Raw genomic sequence first — 12,901 nt, forward strand, 5'->3', positions numbered from 1 at the left:
GCAGAAGGATAACATGATCAGATCTGTGCATAAGCCAGATTTAACTGCATGTACATAGATACAGATATAGATATAGATATAGATATAGATATAGATATAGACATAGACATAGACATAGACATAGACATAGACATAGACATAGACATAGACATAGACATAGACATAGATATAGATATAGATATAGATATAGATATAGATATAGATATAGATATAGATATAGATATAGATATAGATATAGATATAGATACGGATACGGATACGGATACGGATACGGATACGGATACGGATACGGATACGGATACGGATACGGATACGGATGTAGATGTAGATGTAGATGTAGATGTAGATGTAGATGTAGATGTAGATGTAGATGTAGATATAGATATAGATATAGATATAGATATAGATATAGATATAGATATAGATATAGATGTATGTGTTGTTTCTCCCATGGAATGTAACCTTCTTAAGAGCAGATATTGATTCATTTTTTGTCTTTGAATGCTCGGGGCCTAGCACAGCACTCTGCACATAGTAAGTGCTTAATAAATGCTTGTTGATTGATTGATAAATTTAAGGATGTCTAATTTTATCAATAGGAGCAGCTAGGTGGGCAATAGACAGAGTGGAGTCAGGAAGACTCCCATGTTCCTGAGTCTGAACCTGGCCTCAGAGACTTACTGGCTATGTGACCCTGGGCAAGTCACTTAACCTTGTTTGCCTCAGTTTCCTCATCTGCAAAATGGGCTGGAGAAGGAAATGGCAAGACCACTGAAGTATCTTTGCCAAGAAAACCCCAAATGGGTTTTGTGAAACAACTGAACAAGAACAACAATTTTATCAGTGTGAATATTCCCTCCACCAGGAAAAATCAAAAGAATTCCAACTCCTCTAAGCCCTAGTAGACCACTTTCCTGAGTAGCTAGAAAAAAGTAATCATAGGATTTGGAGCTGCAACATTAGAAGCCACCTTAGTCAATCTCCTCATTTTTCAGGTCCAGAAAGGTTGTGATTCTTCCCAAGGTCACACAGGGAGTAAATAGCAGAGTCAAGATTCGAACTTAGGTTATCTTTTGCCAAATCCAATGTTCTTCTCCATTGTGCCACTCTGCTTTTTGTTACTTCCTCATGGGTTCTAGGGGTTTTTTTTGGTTTTTAAACTAATTTGTTCAATTTCATAAGGCAGAGCAGATGCAGAGCTGATCTTGCCACCTAAAAGACTTGAGTTTAAGTCCTGTCTCTGACACACCCTGACTGTATAACCCTAGGCATTTTATTTAACCTCTCTGTTCTAGATGGTTCTGTAAGACTATGAGTTTCAAAAAAGGTGCCAGCCTGCATTGATGGAGGAGTTTCCTGGCTGGGCATTACCCACACCAATAATATCACTGGTCTAGTTCACTTTTACTATAAATATTTTTTGTGGGTAGCTATTTTTCCTTTTGTCTTGATTATATATTTTTGTTGTACATACATGTTTAACTTTTATGAAACCAACATCATCAACCTTGTCCTCAATAACTTCTTCTATTTCAGAGATAAAAATGCTTCTTACCTCTGCAATTGAATTACCACAACCAAGATGGGTACATTTCTTATTATGTTTCTTTATGGTTTGGTTGGGGTTTTTTTTTACATCCATATATTGTGCAAGGTAAGGACCTAAATTTATTTTTGCCACATGATTAACAATTTTTTTTATAACTATATTTATTAAATAATTAATCCTTTCCCAATCCAAGCCACTCTTTTTTTTTAAATAGAGATTTATTTATTTGTAGTTTTCAACATTGGTTTCCACAAGTTTTTCAGTTTTAAATTTTCACCCCTCTCACCCTCCCCCACCCCAAGATGGCATGCATTCTGAATATCCCTTCCCCTAGTCTGTCCCCTTTTCTTCTCTCCCCCTTCTCTTATCCCCTTCCCCTTCTATTTTCCTGTAGGGCAGGATAGACTTCTGTACCCCATTTCCTGTATTTCTTATTTCCCAGTAGCATGTGAAAACTTTTTTTAAACATGTTTTTAAAACTTTAGGTTTCAAATTTCTCTCTTCCTCCCTCCCCACCCACCCTCATTGAAAAGGCAAGCAACTCAATATAGGTTGTACATGTGCAGTTATGCAAAACACTTCCATAGTAGACATGTTGTGAAAAACTAACTCTATTTCCCTTAATCCTATTCTGCCCTCCCATTTATTCTATTCTTTCTTTTGACCCTGTCCCTCCTCAGAAGTATTTACTTCTGATTACCCTTTCCCAATCTGCCCTCCTCTCTATCATCCCCCTGCTCTCTTGTCCCCTTCTCCCCCTATTTTCCTGTAGGGTAAGACAGATTCCATACCCAATTGAATGTGTATGTTATTCCCTCCTTAAGCCAAATCCTATGAGAATAAGATTCCTCATTCCCTCTCACCTTCCCCTGTTCCCCTCCACTGTAAGAGACTTTTCTTTTCTGTTTTTTTTTTGTGAGATAATTTACCCCATTCTACCTCTCCCTTTCTTCTTCTCCAGTATAATCTCTCATCCCTTAATTTTATTCTCCAGATATGACCCCTTAATCTTCAACTCACCCTGTGCCCTCTATCTATCTATCTACTATCTATACATACATATAATTTTTTTCCTCCAACTACCCTAATACTGACAAAGTCTCATGAGTTATAAATATCATCTTTCCATGCAGGAATGTAAACAGTTCAATCTTAATAAGTCTCTTATGATTTCTCTTTCCTGTTTACCTCTTCATGTTCCACTGAGTCCTGTATTTGAAAGTCAAATTTTCTATTTCTCTGGTCTTTTCATCAGGAATGCTTGAAAGTCCTCTATTTCACTGAATGACCATTTTTTCCCCTGAAGGATTATACTCAGTTTTGCTGGGTAGGTGATTCTTGGTTGTAATCCTATCTCCTTTGCCCTCCGGAATATTATATTCCATGCCCTGGTCCTTTAATGTAGAAGCTGCTAAATCTTGTGTTATCCTGATTGTGTTTCCACAGTACTTGAATTGTTTCCTTCTGGCAGCTTGTAATATTTTCTCCTTGACCTGGGAACTCTGGAATTTGGCTACAATATTCCTAGGAGTTTTCCTTTGGGGATCTCTTTCAGGAGGAGATCTGTGGATTCTTTCAATTTCTATTTTGCCCTCTGGTTCTACTATATCAGGGCAGTTTTCCTTGATAATTTCTTGAAAGATGATGTCTAGGCTCTTTTTTTGATCATGGCTTTCAGATAGTCCAATAATTTTTAAATTCTCTCTCCTGGATCTATTTTCCAGGTCAGTTGTTTTTCCAATGAGATATTTCACATTGTTTTCTAATTTTTCATTCTTTTGGATTTGTTTTACAGTGTCTTGATTTCTCATAAAGTCACTAGCTTCCAATTGCTCTATTCTAATTTTTAAGGAAGTATTTTCTTCAGTAATCTTTTGGACTTCCTTTTCCATTTGGCCAATTTTTCTTTTTAGGGCATTTTTCTCCTCATTGGCTTTTTGGACCTCTTTTGCCATTTGGGTTAGGCTGTTTTTTAAGGTGTTATTTTCTTCAGTATTTTTTTGGGTCTCCTTTAGCAAGCTGTTGACTTGTTTTTCATGATTTTCTTGCATCACTCTCATTTCTCTTCCCAGTTTTTCCTCTACTTCCCTTACTTGCTTCTCAAAATCCCTTTTGAGCTCTTCCAAGGCCTGGGACTGATTCATATTTTTCTTGGAGGCTTTGGATGTAGGAGCTTTGACTTTGTTGTCTTCTTCTGGTTGTATATTTTGATCTTCTTTTTCACCAAAGTAAGATAATATAGTCTGACTCTTTTTGCGCTGCTTGCTCATGATCCTGGCCAATTACTTGAGTTTTAAACTCTTTGTTAAGGTAAGAGTCTGCTTCCAATGTAGAGAATGTACTGTCCCAAGCTTCAGGGGTTTGTACAGCTGTTTTCAGAGATACTTGTAGGGACCTGTAAATTTTCAGTTCTTCCAAGGTGGTATGATAAGGGGTGAGGTGTTTACTCCTTTCCTGGCCTGTGACCACAAGTAATCCTTTCTGTCCTGTAACTGTGAGGGAGGGTTCCTCTCCACTGCCACTACAAGCTCCACCATGCCAGCATTCCTCCTCACCCCAGCACCGCCACCCAGAACTGTGACCCAGATCCAAACACGGGCAAAGCAAGAGATTCCTGCCTCTGCATTGGCAAAGAGATCCCTGCAATCCCTCGCTGATCAGCCACTGGATTCCCCCTCAGTCTGTGGGCCAGAAGCTCGGGAAGCAGCTGCCCCACCCAGGACCATGCTCTTGGGGAATGAAGCTGAAACCCCGCCTTCTTTTCTCAGCACTGACAGAAACAGACTTTTCCCACTGACCTTCTAAGTTGTCTTTGGCATTAGCGGGTTGAGGAGTCTGGAAACCTCCACAGCTGCCCGAGATTCAGTCCTCTGAGGCCTGCTCCAGGTTTGTGGCGGCCTGCGCCTCCACGCCGCGCTGCGCTGGGCTTACAGCCGGGCGCGATACACCTTTCTGATCGATCATCCAGGTTGTCTTGGGCTGGAAATTTGTTTCACTCTGTCTTTTTGTGGGTTCTGCTGCTTCAGAATTTGTTTAGAGCCATTTTTTATGAGTATTTGGAGGGGTTTGGGGGAGAGCTCAAGCAAGTCACTGCTTTCACTCCACCATCTTGGCTCCGCCCCAATTCAAGCCACTCTTCAAATGAAACTCCCTTCCCAGCGTTAAAGTATACATTTTCACACCTTAATGTGAATGGCCTTAAACCAAATAAATAGAAGCTTTTCTCTGCAAACCTAACTCAAAGAATGAGATTTTTGATTAAAAGGTAGGAAGGAGGGAGAGATCGGTTTAGAGAATTATGATGCTTGGGAGAGGTCAGCCTGGGGTGGGAGCATATACTAAGTGGCATTAGGCAAATTACACTTTGAACTCCTTCTACTAGAATTGTGTGTGATGTGTGCAATGGGTCTCACATTACTTGCTTTCTCCATGGGTGTGGGAGGAGTGGAGGAGGAAGAGAATTTGGAACTGAAAATTTTAAAATGAATGTTAAAAAAAAAATAAGTAATATTGTGTCAGCTCCTTGAGCAAAGGGGCAGGCTTTTTTTTTTGCCCTTTTGTTTTGTATCCCCACATAGTAAGCTCCAAATAAATGCTTATTGATGGACTTGGGAGTAAAGGGGGAGTAGAGAACTCTAAAAAAAAGAACCCAAGAGGGCAAACAGCAAAGGTTCTGACACTGAATATAACCTTCCTGCTGCCGCTGGGTTTCTACCAGTCTGCTCTAAATTATTTCCTTTTGTCCAGCTAGCCTCTTGAACCAAGCCCCCTGGGCCCTCTCACTTTCTACTCTTTCTTTTTGTTCATGTACCAATGTTGACATCTGTTGCTTTGGGGTTTTAAGGTTCATTTCTCATTTGACGCAGAGTCCCAGGGTGGGTAAGAAAGCACGATTGGTGATATTTTGCGATTAGGACCACCCAAGGACAGACTCCCTCCACCACTACATACCTGAAAGTTTGTATACCAGTCTGCTGGATTGACCTCTCCATAGCCATGTACTTGAGGGAACTGATGGCATCCCCTGAGAGGAAGGTTAGAACAAAGGCATAGATGAAATGTCAAGACTATTGGCTAGTTAAAGAAATGTACAAAGTACTAATGGTTCCACAGGCACTTGGCATTCTGAAGGCACTTTTAAACCATTTTGGGGAAAGCAGAGATTGATAGTGGGGAGTGATCCAAATCCCACAGATAATTTTTAAAATCCTTGAAATGTAAAAATCCTTAAGAACAGACGCTGTGTTCTTTTAAAATCTGCATTTTCTGCCCTTGGTGTGCTGTTTTGCACATACTGTACAACATTTATTAAGCACCCTACTAGGTGAAAGAGAAGAGTGGCATGGGCTAATGGAGAGAGGTTCAGCTTTGGAGTTCGGAAAACCTGGGTTCAAATCATTCCTCCAAAGAAGTGACACTAGGAAAAAAATGAACCAAGAGTTTAGTGCCCCTTTAAATTAGAGCTCTGCTTGAGCCAGAGAATCCTCCTCCACTGATGAAATCACAATGCCAATTAAACACAAAACTAAGAGGTTACTTGCCTTTAAAGAGGTTCTATTCTTCTCATAAGTATCTAATCAGAGTTTGCTGAAACCAAATTAACAGCATTTCACTTTCTTTTTTTTCTTCTTTATTTTCAATGGAAAGGTGAAACTGAACCATCACCCCCTTCTTTCAAGATTCGATCTGGTTCAATCTACTTATTTCATACCTGAGGAAACTGGGACCTAGAGAAAAAAAATGACTCTCCCAAGGTCACACAGGTAGTAACTGGCAAAGATGGCATTTGAACTCAGGTCATCTGATTTCAAATGCAACACTCTTTCTGTTGTGCCAACTACTTTATACTCCCAAATGATAAAAAAGGAGAAACCAAGGAATAAACATTGAACTTCTGGCTTTTTTCCTTTTACCTTTTCCCTTAAATTCAAACTCATGGTCTATATTTGGAAGTGGTTTTGCCTGACCTCAGTTACCTGTAAAGATCCTGGGTCAAAACCACAAGAAACTTTGTCAATGATCGTTGGCACTCATCTTCTTTCCACTGGAAGGCGTTTGTTTTCATGACATCTATTTTCATCTTCCAGGGAGGGATCGATCTGTATATTTTATTATGTCAATTGCTTTCCCAGCAGTTCCACTTTGGTAGCCATTTCATCCATTCTATTTATTGGCTATACCCATCATTTCTCAAGTTCCTGTACATTTATTATTGTAACAGAAAAGTTTTGCCCCCTTATGACTGACAGTGAATGAAAAAAAGATGCAAAAACAAGACCCAGCCATCCACACACACCCACATTACTTCCAATCCTCTCCATATAAGCCAACAATGAATGCTAATGTTTTACAGGTAAGTGGAGTAGTGGATAGCGTGCCACGCCTGGAGTCAAGAAAACCTGAGTTCAAATATGGCCTCAGATACTACCTGTGTCATTTAACCCTGTTTGCCTCAGTTTCCTCATCTGTAAAATAGCTGAAGAAAGAAATGGCAAATCACTTCAGCATCTTTACCAAGAAAACCCCAAAAGGGTCACAAAAAAGCCATTCCAAGATTGAAAACAACTGAACAACAACAGTTTACAAATGTAAATTCCATCTTTGTGCCAAATTAAAGCAGAGGTGTTTGTAAAGTGCTGAAAGCAAGAAAATATCTATCCTCTGTCAGTAGTTTTCATGGTTTTATTAATCCTAATATGTAGGGCAAAGGTTAAACTAGAGTAGTGGATTGTCCTTGGAGGAATGGAATATCAGTTTCCCAAATTTAGTCGAATCCATGGATATTTCTTCCTGCTCTTTCTAATAAGGGGGAATCAAGCTAACCCCATCAAGAGTTTATACAATTACCGCAGTAAAGAAAGAAATACAACTCTTGTCTTATGCAGTGACCAATCAGTTCCAGAAAACAGATAATGGAATATGCTCATCTAAAGAGAAAGGTGGTAGACTGCAGGTAGAGAATAAGATTTACTTTGTCAAACATGGCTCATCTGTAAAAAATAAAAAAGTGAGGATTGTAATACTAACTTTTCTGGTTACTAATACAGTGTACATTTTATTGTATGCATTTAAGAAATTATTCTCAGAATGGGTCCATATGCTTTATCAGAATATTAAAGGTTGAAAATTTAGGCTTGATGTCAGGGAATATTTCCTGCTTTCTTTTAAAATTTTCTTTTTTTTCCTTTTCTTTTCACACACACAAAAAAAAAGGTTAAGAACTCCTGGACTAGTTTGGTATCCCAAAACATATGATATTCTATTTCCTCAATTTCTCCCAAATTTTACCAAATTTCTCCTCCCCAGAGATAACCTTTGACCTACTTCCCTAGTCCAATCCCCTCCAAAGCAATTATGCAATTTTCCTTTTTTGGCTTGTATTCATTTCTCCCACACCATCTCATAAAACTTGGAAGGGGGCAGGGGGCAGCTAAGTGGCACAGTGAATAGAGCTCTGGCCTTGGAGTCAGGAGGACCTGAGTTCAAATCCAGTCTCAGACATGTAACACTTAGTAGCTGTGTGACCCTGGGCAAGTCACTTAACCCTGATCGCCTCACCAAAAAGAAAAAAAAAACTTGGAAGGAAGGAAGGAAGAGAAAGAAAGAAAGAGAGAGAGAGAGAGAGAGAGAGAGAGAGAGAGAGAGAGAGAGAGAGAGAAAGAAAGAAAGAAAGAAAGAAAGAAAGAAAGAAAGAAAGAAAGAAAGAAAGAAAGAAAGAAAGAAGGAAAAGAGGAAGGAAGGGAGGGGTGGAAGGAAGGAATACATAGATGAATGAACAAATGAACAAAAATAGATAGATAGATAGATAGATAGATAGATAGATAGATAGATAGATGGATAGATAGATAGATAATGAGGATTATAAATAGTGACTACTATTGGAGATACATAATGGCTGTAATAGGGATTCCTTTCATGTATAGGTTGAATTTCATGTATTAGAGAAAGGGAATACATATTTGTATATCATCTACTATGCTCCATGCACAGTGCTAAACACTTTAAAAATATTATTTCATGTAATAAATGGGCGCTGAGGTCTTTTCTCTTAAAAGTCTGTGATTCTGGTCATTCAAGTTGGAGTTTGAGAAAAGAACAGGAGATCTCTTTACTATTCATCATTTGTAGCAGGTTGACTCAGCTTGCTATTTACTATGTTAACACAATCAAAACTAGCCATTTATTCCCCAAATCAAAACAATAAGTTGACATTTCTACAGCTCTTCACAAAGGGTTTTCCTCATAATTATGCTGAGAGGTAGGCAGGGCAACCAATGCTATCATCCCCACTTTGTAGATTAGGAAACAACCTCAAAATGGTGAAACAATTTGCCTGAAGTCACACAACTAGGATGTGTCAGAATTTGGACTTGAACTCTTCTGAAGTCATGCCCAGGGTTCTTCCTGCTATATTGTAATGCCTCTCTGATGTGGTCTAATTGGATTGTTCCAGAGGCATGATGAAGTGGAAAATGTGATCAGAGGTGAGAGGACCTGGGTTCAAATACTACTGACTACTACTTATTACCTGTGTGGTTTTGGACAGTTACTTAAACCCTCTGGTTTTCAGTTTCCTCACCTATAAAATGAAGAATTTGGATTTGTCAAACCAGACAGAACTGGCTTCTAACTTGTGGGTGGCTGGAGCCAAACAGAGCAGGCTAGAGACAGGAGAGTAAAGAATCAAACAGAAGTTTAATTCCTAAGTGATAGAAATGTCTTGCAAGCAAGGATACATAAGCCAGGGCCCTGCCCCTACTGGGTGGACCCAAGGCAGTATGGGGAGATCACAATACTTATACCAATGGCTGCATAGTGGACTGTAGCCCTGATAGTGAGGGGTAACAACAATAATCTGACAGGTTTGATTCATAGCAGGGCTTCATGACCAGAAACAATTCTGGGATTTTGCTGTGGCTGAGATCATCCAGAGGGTGAGCACAAAGGATTATTGTTATGCCAAGCTCAGGGCACAGCCCGCTTTCTGGGCCTTAGCTCTGGAAAACAGGGTATCTCATATATATTTTTTTTGCCTCTGCTTCTTTTATTTTTTATAGTATTTTTTTCCAGTTATATGTAAAAAAAAGTTTTCATCATTCACTTTTATAAGATTTTGAGTTCCAAACTTTTTTTCCCCTCCCTCCCCTCCCCAAGACGGCAAGCAATCTCTTATAGGCTATACATGTACAATCATATTAAGCATATTTCCATATTAGTCATGTTGTGAAAGAAGAATCAGAACAAAAGAAAAAAAAACAAAAGAAAAAAAAGTGAAAATAGTATGCTTCGATCTGCATTCACACTCCATAGTTTACTCTCTGGATGTGGATAGCATTTTTTGTCATGAGTCTTTTGGAATTGTCTTAGATCATTGCATTTCTGAGAGGAGCTAAGTCTATCAAAGTTGATCATCGCACAATGTTGCTGTTACTGTGTACAATGTTCTCCTGGTTCTGCTCACTTTACTCATTATCAGTTCACGTAAGTCTTTCCAGGTTTTCCTGAAATCTGCCTGCCCATCATTTCTTATAGAACAATAGTATTACATTACATTCATATACCACAACTTGTTCAGACATTCCCAAATTGGTGGGCATCCCCTCAATTTCCAATTCTTTGCCACCACAAAAAGAGCTACTATAAATATTTTTGTACATGTCGGTCCTTTTCCCTTTTTCATGATTTCTTTGGGTTGCAGACCTAGTAATGGTATTGTTGGATCATAGGGTATGCACAGTTTTATAGCTCTTTGGACATAGTTCCAAATTGCTCTCTGGATCAGTTCACAACTCTACCAACAATGCATTAGTGTTCCATTTTCTCTAATACCCATCATTTCCCTTTCCTGTCATATTAGCCAATCTGATAGGTGTGATGTGGTACCTCAGAGTTGTTTTAGTTTGCATTTCTCTAATCAATAATGCGTCTCCTAATATCTTGACAGACTAAATGACCTCTAAGTTCTCTCCAGCTCTAAAGCTATGATTCTATTAAAAACTCCATTTGGTGCCGCAGAATACACTGTTAAAATTTTCCAGGTATCTCACACATGCTAGTGGTCACAAGATGGTGGACTAGATGGTTCAACACAACTCATAACCACTCCTGGACAAACAATGTGTCTATCCCATGGGTGGGAAGTACAGGCTCTTCATCATTTGTAAAAACAAATGATTATTACTAGAGAAAACTTGTATAGCCAAATATCATTCCATTCCAGCCCATGAACATAATCTCTTAATAGTAGCATATATATGGCACTTTACAAATGTTATCTCATTCTATTCTCACAACAACACTGAGAGGTAAATGCTACTATCCTCATTTTACAGATGAGGAAACTGAGGTGGACAGAGCTTAAGTCACTTGCCCACAGCCACACAAAGTATCTGAGTCTGGATTTGAATTGATGTCTTCCTGATCACAGGTGAAACAGTCTATTCACTGAACCACCTAGCTACCTCCAGTACAATTTAGTACTAATTTGCTGTGTACCTATCATGTGCAAGGCACTGTATTAGGCACTGGAGAAACAAATAAAACAGAATTCAATGAACTAGTGGGGATATAAAACACAGAATCACAGAACTTTTCATTTGGAAAAGATCTCACAGGTCATTTAGTCCAACCCAAACCCTATTCATACTATAACATATGGAACGAATGACCACCCAGCCCTCCAAGGAGAGGAAACAAATGCTGCTGTGCCTGAAGCAGCCATATCAGCCTCAACTTTCTCCTCTGTAAAGTGGAGAAAGTAATACTACTTACTCACATAGATTTATTGGAAGGACTTCATTGTTAGAAGGGATGGATGAGGGGTGAGAAGGGTAACTAAAAAAGTGATAATAATGTAAAATAAAAGAAAAGTTAAGCTTGATGTCAGAGAATACTTCCTTTTTTCTTTTAAATTATTTTATTTTCAATTAACAAGCATTTGTTTTCTGCTCCTCCCACCAATCCCCCCATTGGAAAAAGAGAAAAAGAAAAGAAAAGCAAAACCCTTGTGACAAATATTCATAATCAAAGGACCTTAACCATAACCCAAGGACCTTAACATAGAGTAATAATGGTGTTGGACATCTGTGGTCAGAAATCACACTTTATACATTATCTCACTTAGACTTCTTAACAACCCTAATTAATTATGTTTTATAGATGGGAAAACTGGGGGTGAGAGATGACAAAGTAACTTATCCAAGCTTGTTCAGCTGTAGGTGACAGAGCAGAGGCTGGGAGTTTGGAGAAGGTTGGCTGATCCTGTACTAGGGATGCTGCAGGGGTAAATTACTGCCTTTCTAGAGGTAGGTCTGGATGACTTTCAAGGTCTCTTCTGACTCCAAGAGTCTACAATTGTAAGATTCTGATCACCCATATCACGCTGGCAGCACTCTACCTTCTAAACACTTGTGAGTCCATTATTGTCGATGACTTTTAAAAACAGGTGTCTGCAAGGGTGGGCCAATAACATCAAGAAGATGCTGTTCTGGGAGCCTGGGCACATAGAAGGTGCTCGGTGAGTATTTGAAAACTGGCTAACCGAAGCAGAGATGTCAGTGGTGCCAAAGAACCCTCACTGGGCCTTTCCTTGAGACGTTCTAAGAAGGAGTGAACATATCCTAGAAGAGAAATGTCACACTACCAGCAGCAAAACATGAAATATCTTGACCAACTAGAGTGGGGGCCGAGTGTCTTTCTCTTTGGAAAATGAGATCTGACATGAGAATGGCTTTCTCAAAGCCCTGCACCACTGAAACGTCCCCCGTCCCCCTTCCCCCCTGGCAATGAAAGCCTTGCACCTTGACTTTGATGGGAGATCTGGATTTGGAGTAGTTTGATAAGGGAATAAGCATTTATTAAGTGCCTACTAGGTAGTAGGCACTGTGCCTATATTACCTCATTTGAGATCATCTCAAATATCTCATTTGATCCTCACAACAGCCCTGGAAGGTAGGTGATATTATTATCCCCATTTTATAGTAGAAGAAAACTGAGGCAGACAGAGGTTAAGTGATTTGCCCAGGGTTATATAGCTAGTAAATATCTGAAGCCAGATTTGAACTCAGGTCTAGCATTCTATTTACTGTACCACCTACCTGCTTCTATCTTTGTTTATAAACATACGTGTGTTTACATGTTTATGAATGTGTGTTTATGTGTTTATAAATATATTATTAAACAAATACACGGGAATGTACATGCACATATAATCATATTGTATAAATGTTTGTGATGTGTTCATGTTATATAAATTTATAAATGTATTTATATAATTTAAATATGCTACATATAAAAGTGTATATATAAATGAATATATGCTTAAATATATAAATATAAACATATGTTTATATG

Source organism: Phascolarctos cinereus, unplaced genomic scaffold (genome assembly GCF_003287225.1).
Source record: "Phascolarctos cinereus isolate Bilbo 61053 unplaced genomic scaffold, phaCin_HiC Scaffold_3;HRSCAF=262, whole genome shotgun sequence".
Taxonomy (NCBI): domain Eukaryota; kingdom Metazoa; phylum Chordata; class Mammalia; order Diprotodontia; family Phascolarctidae; genus Phascolarctos; species Phascolarctos cinereus.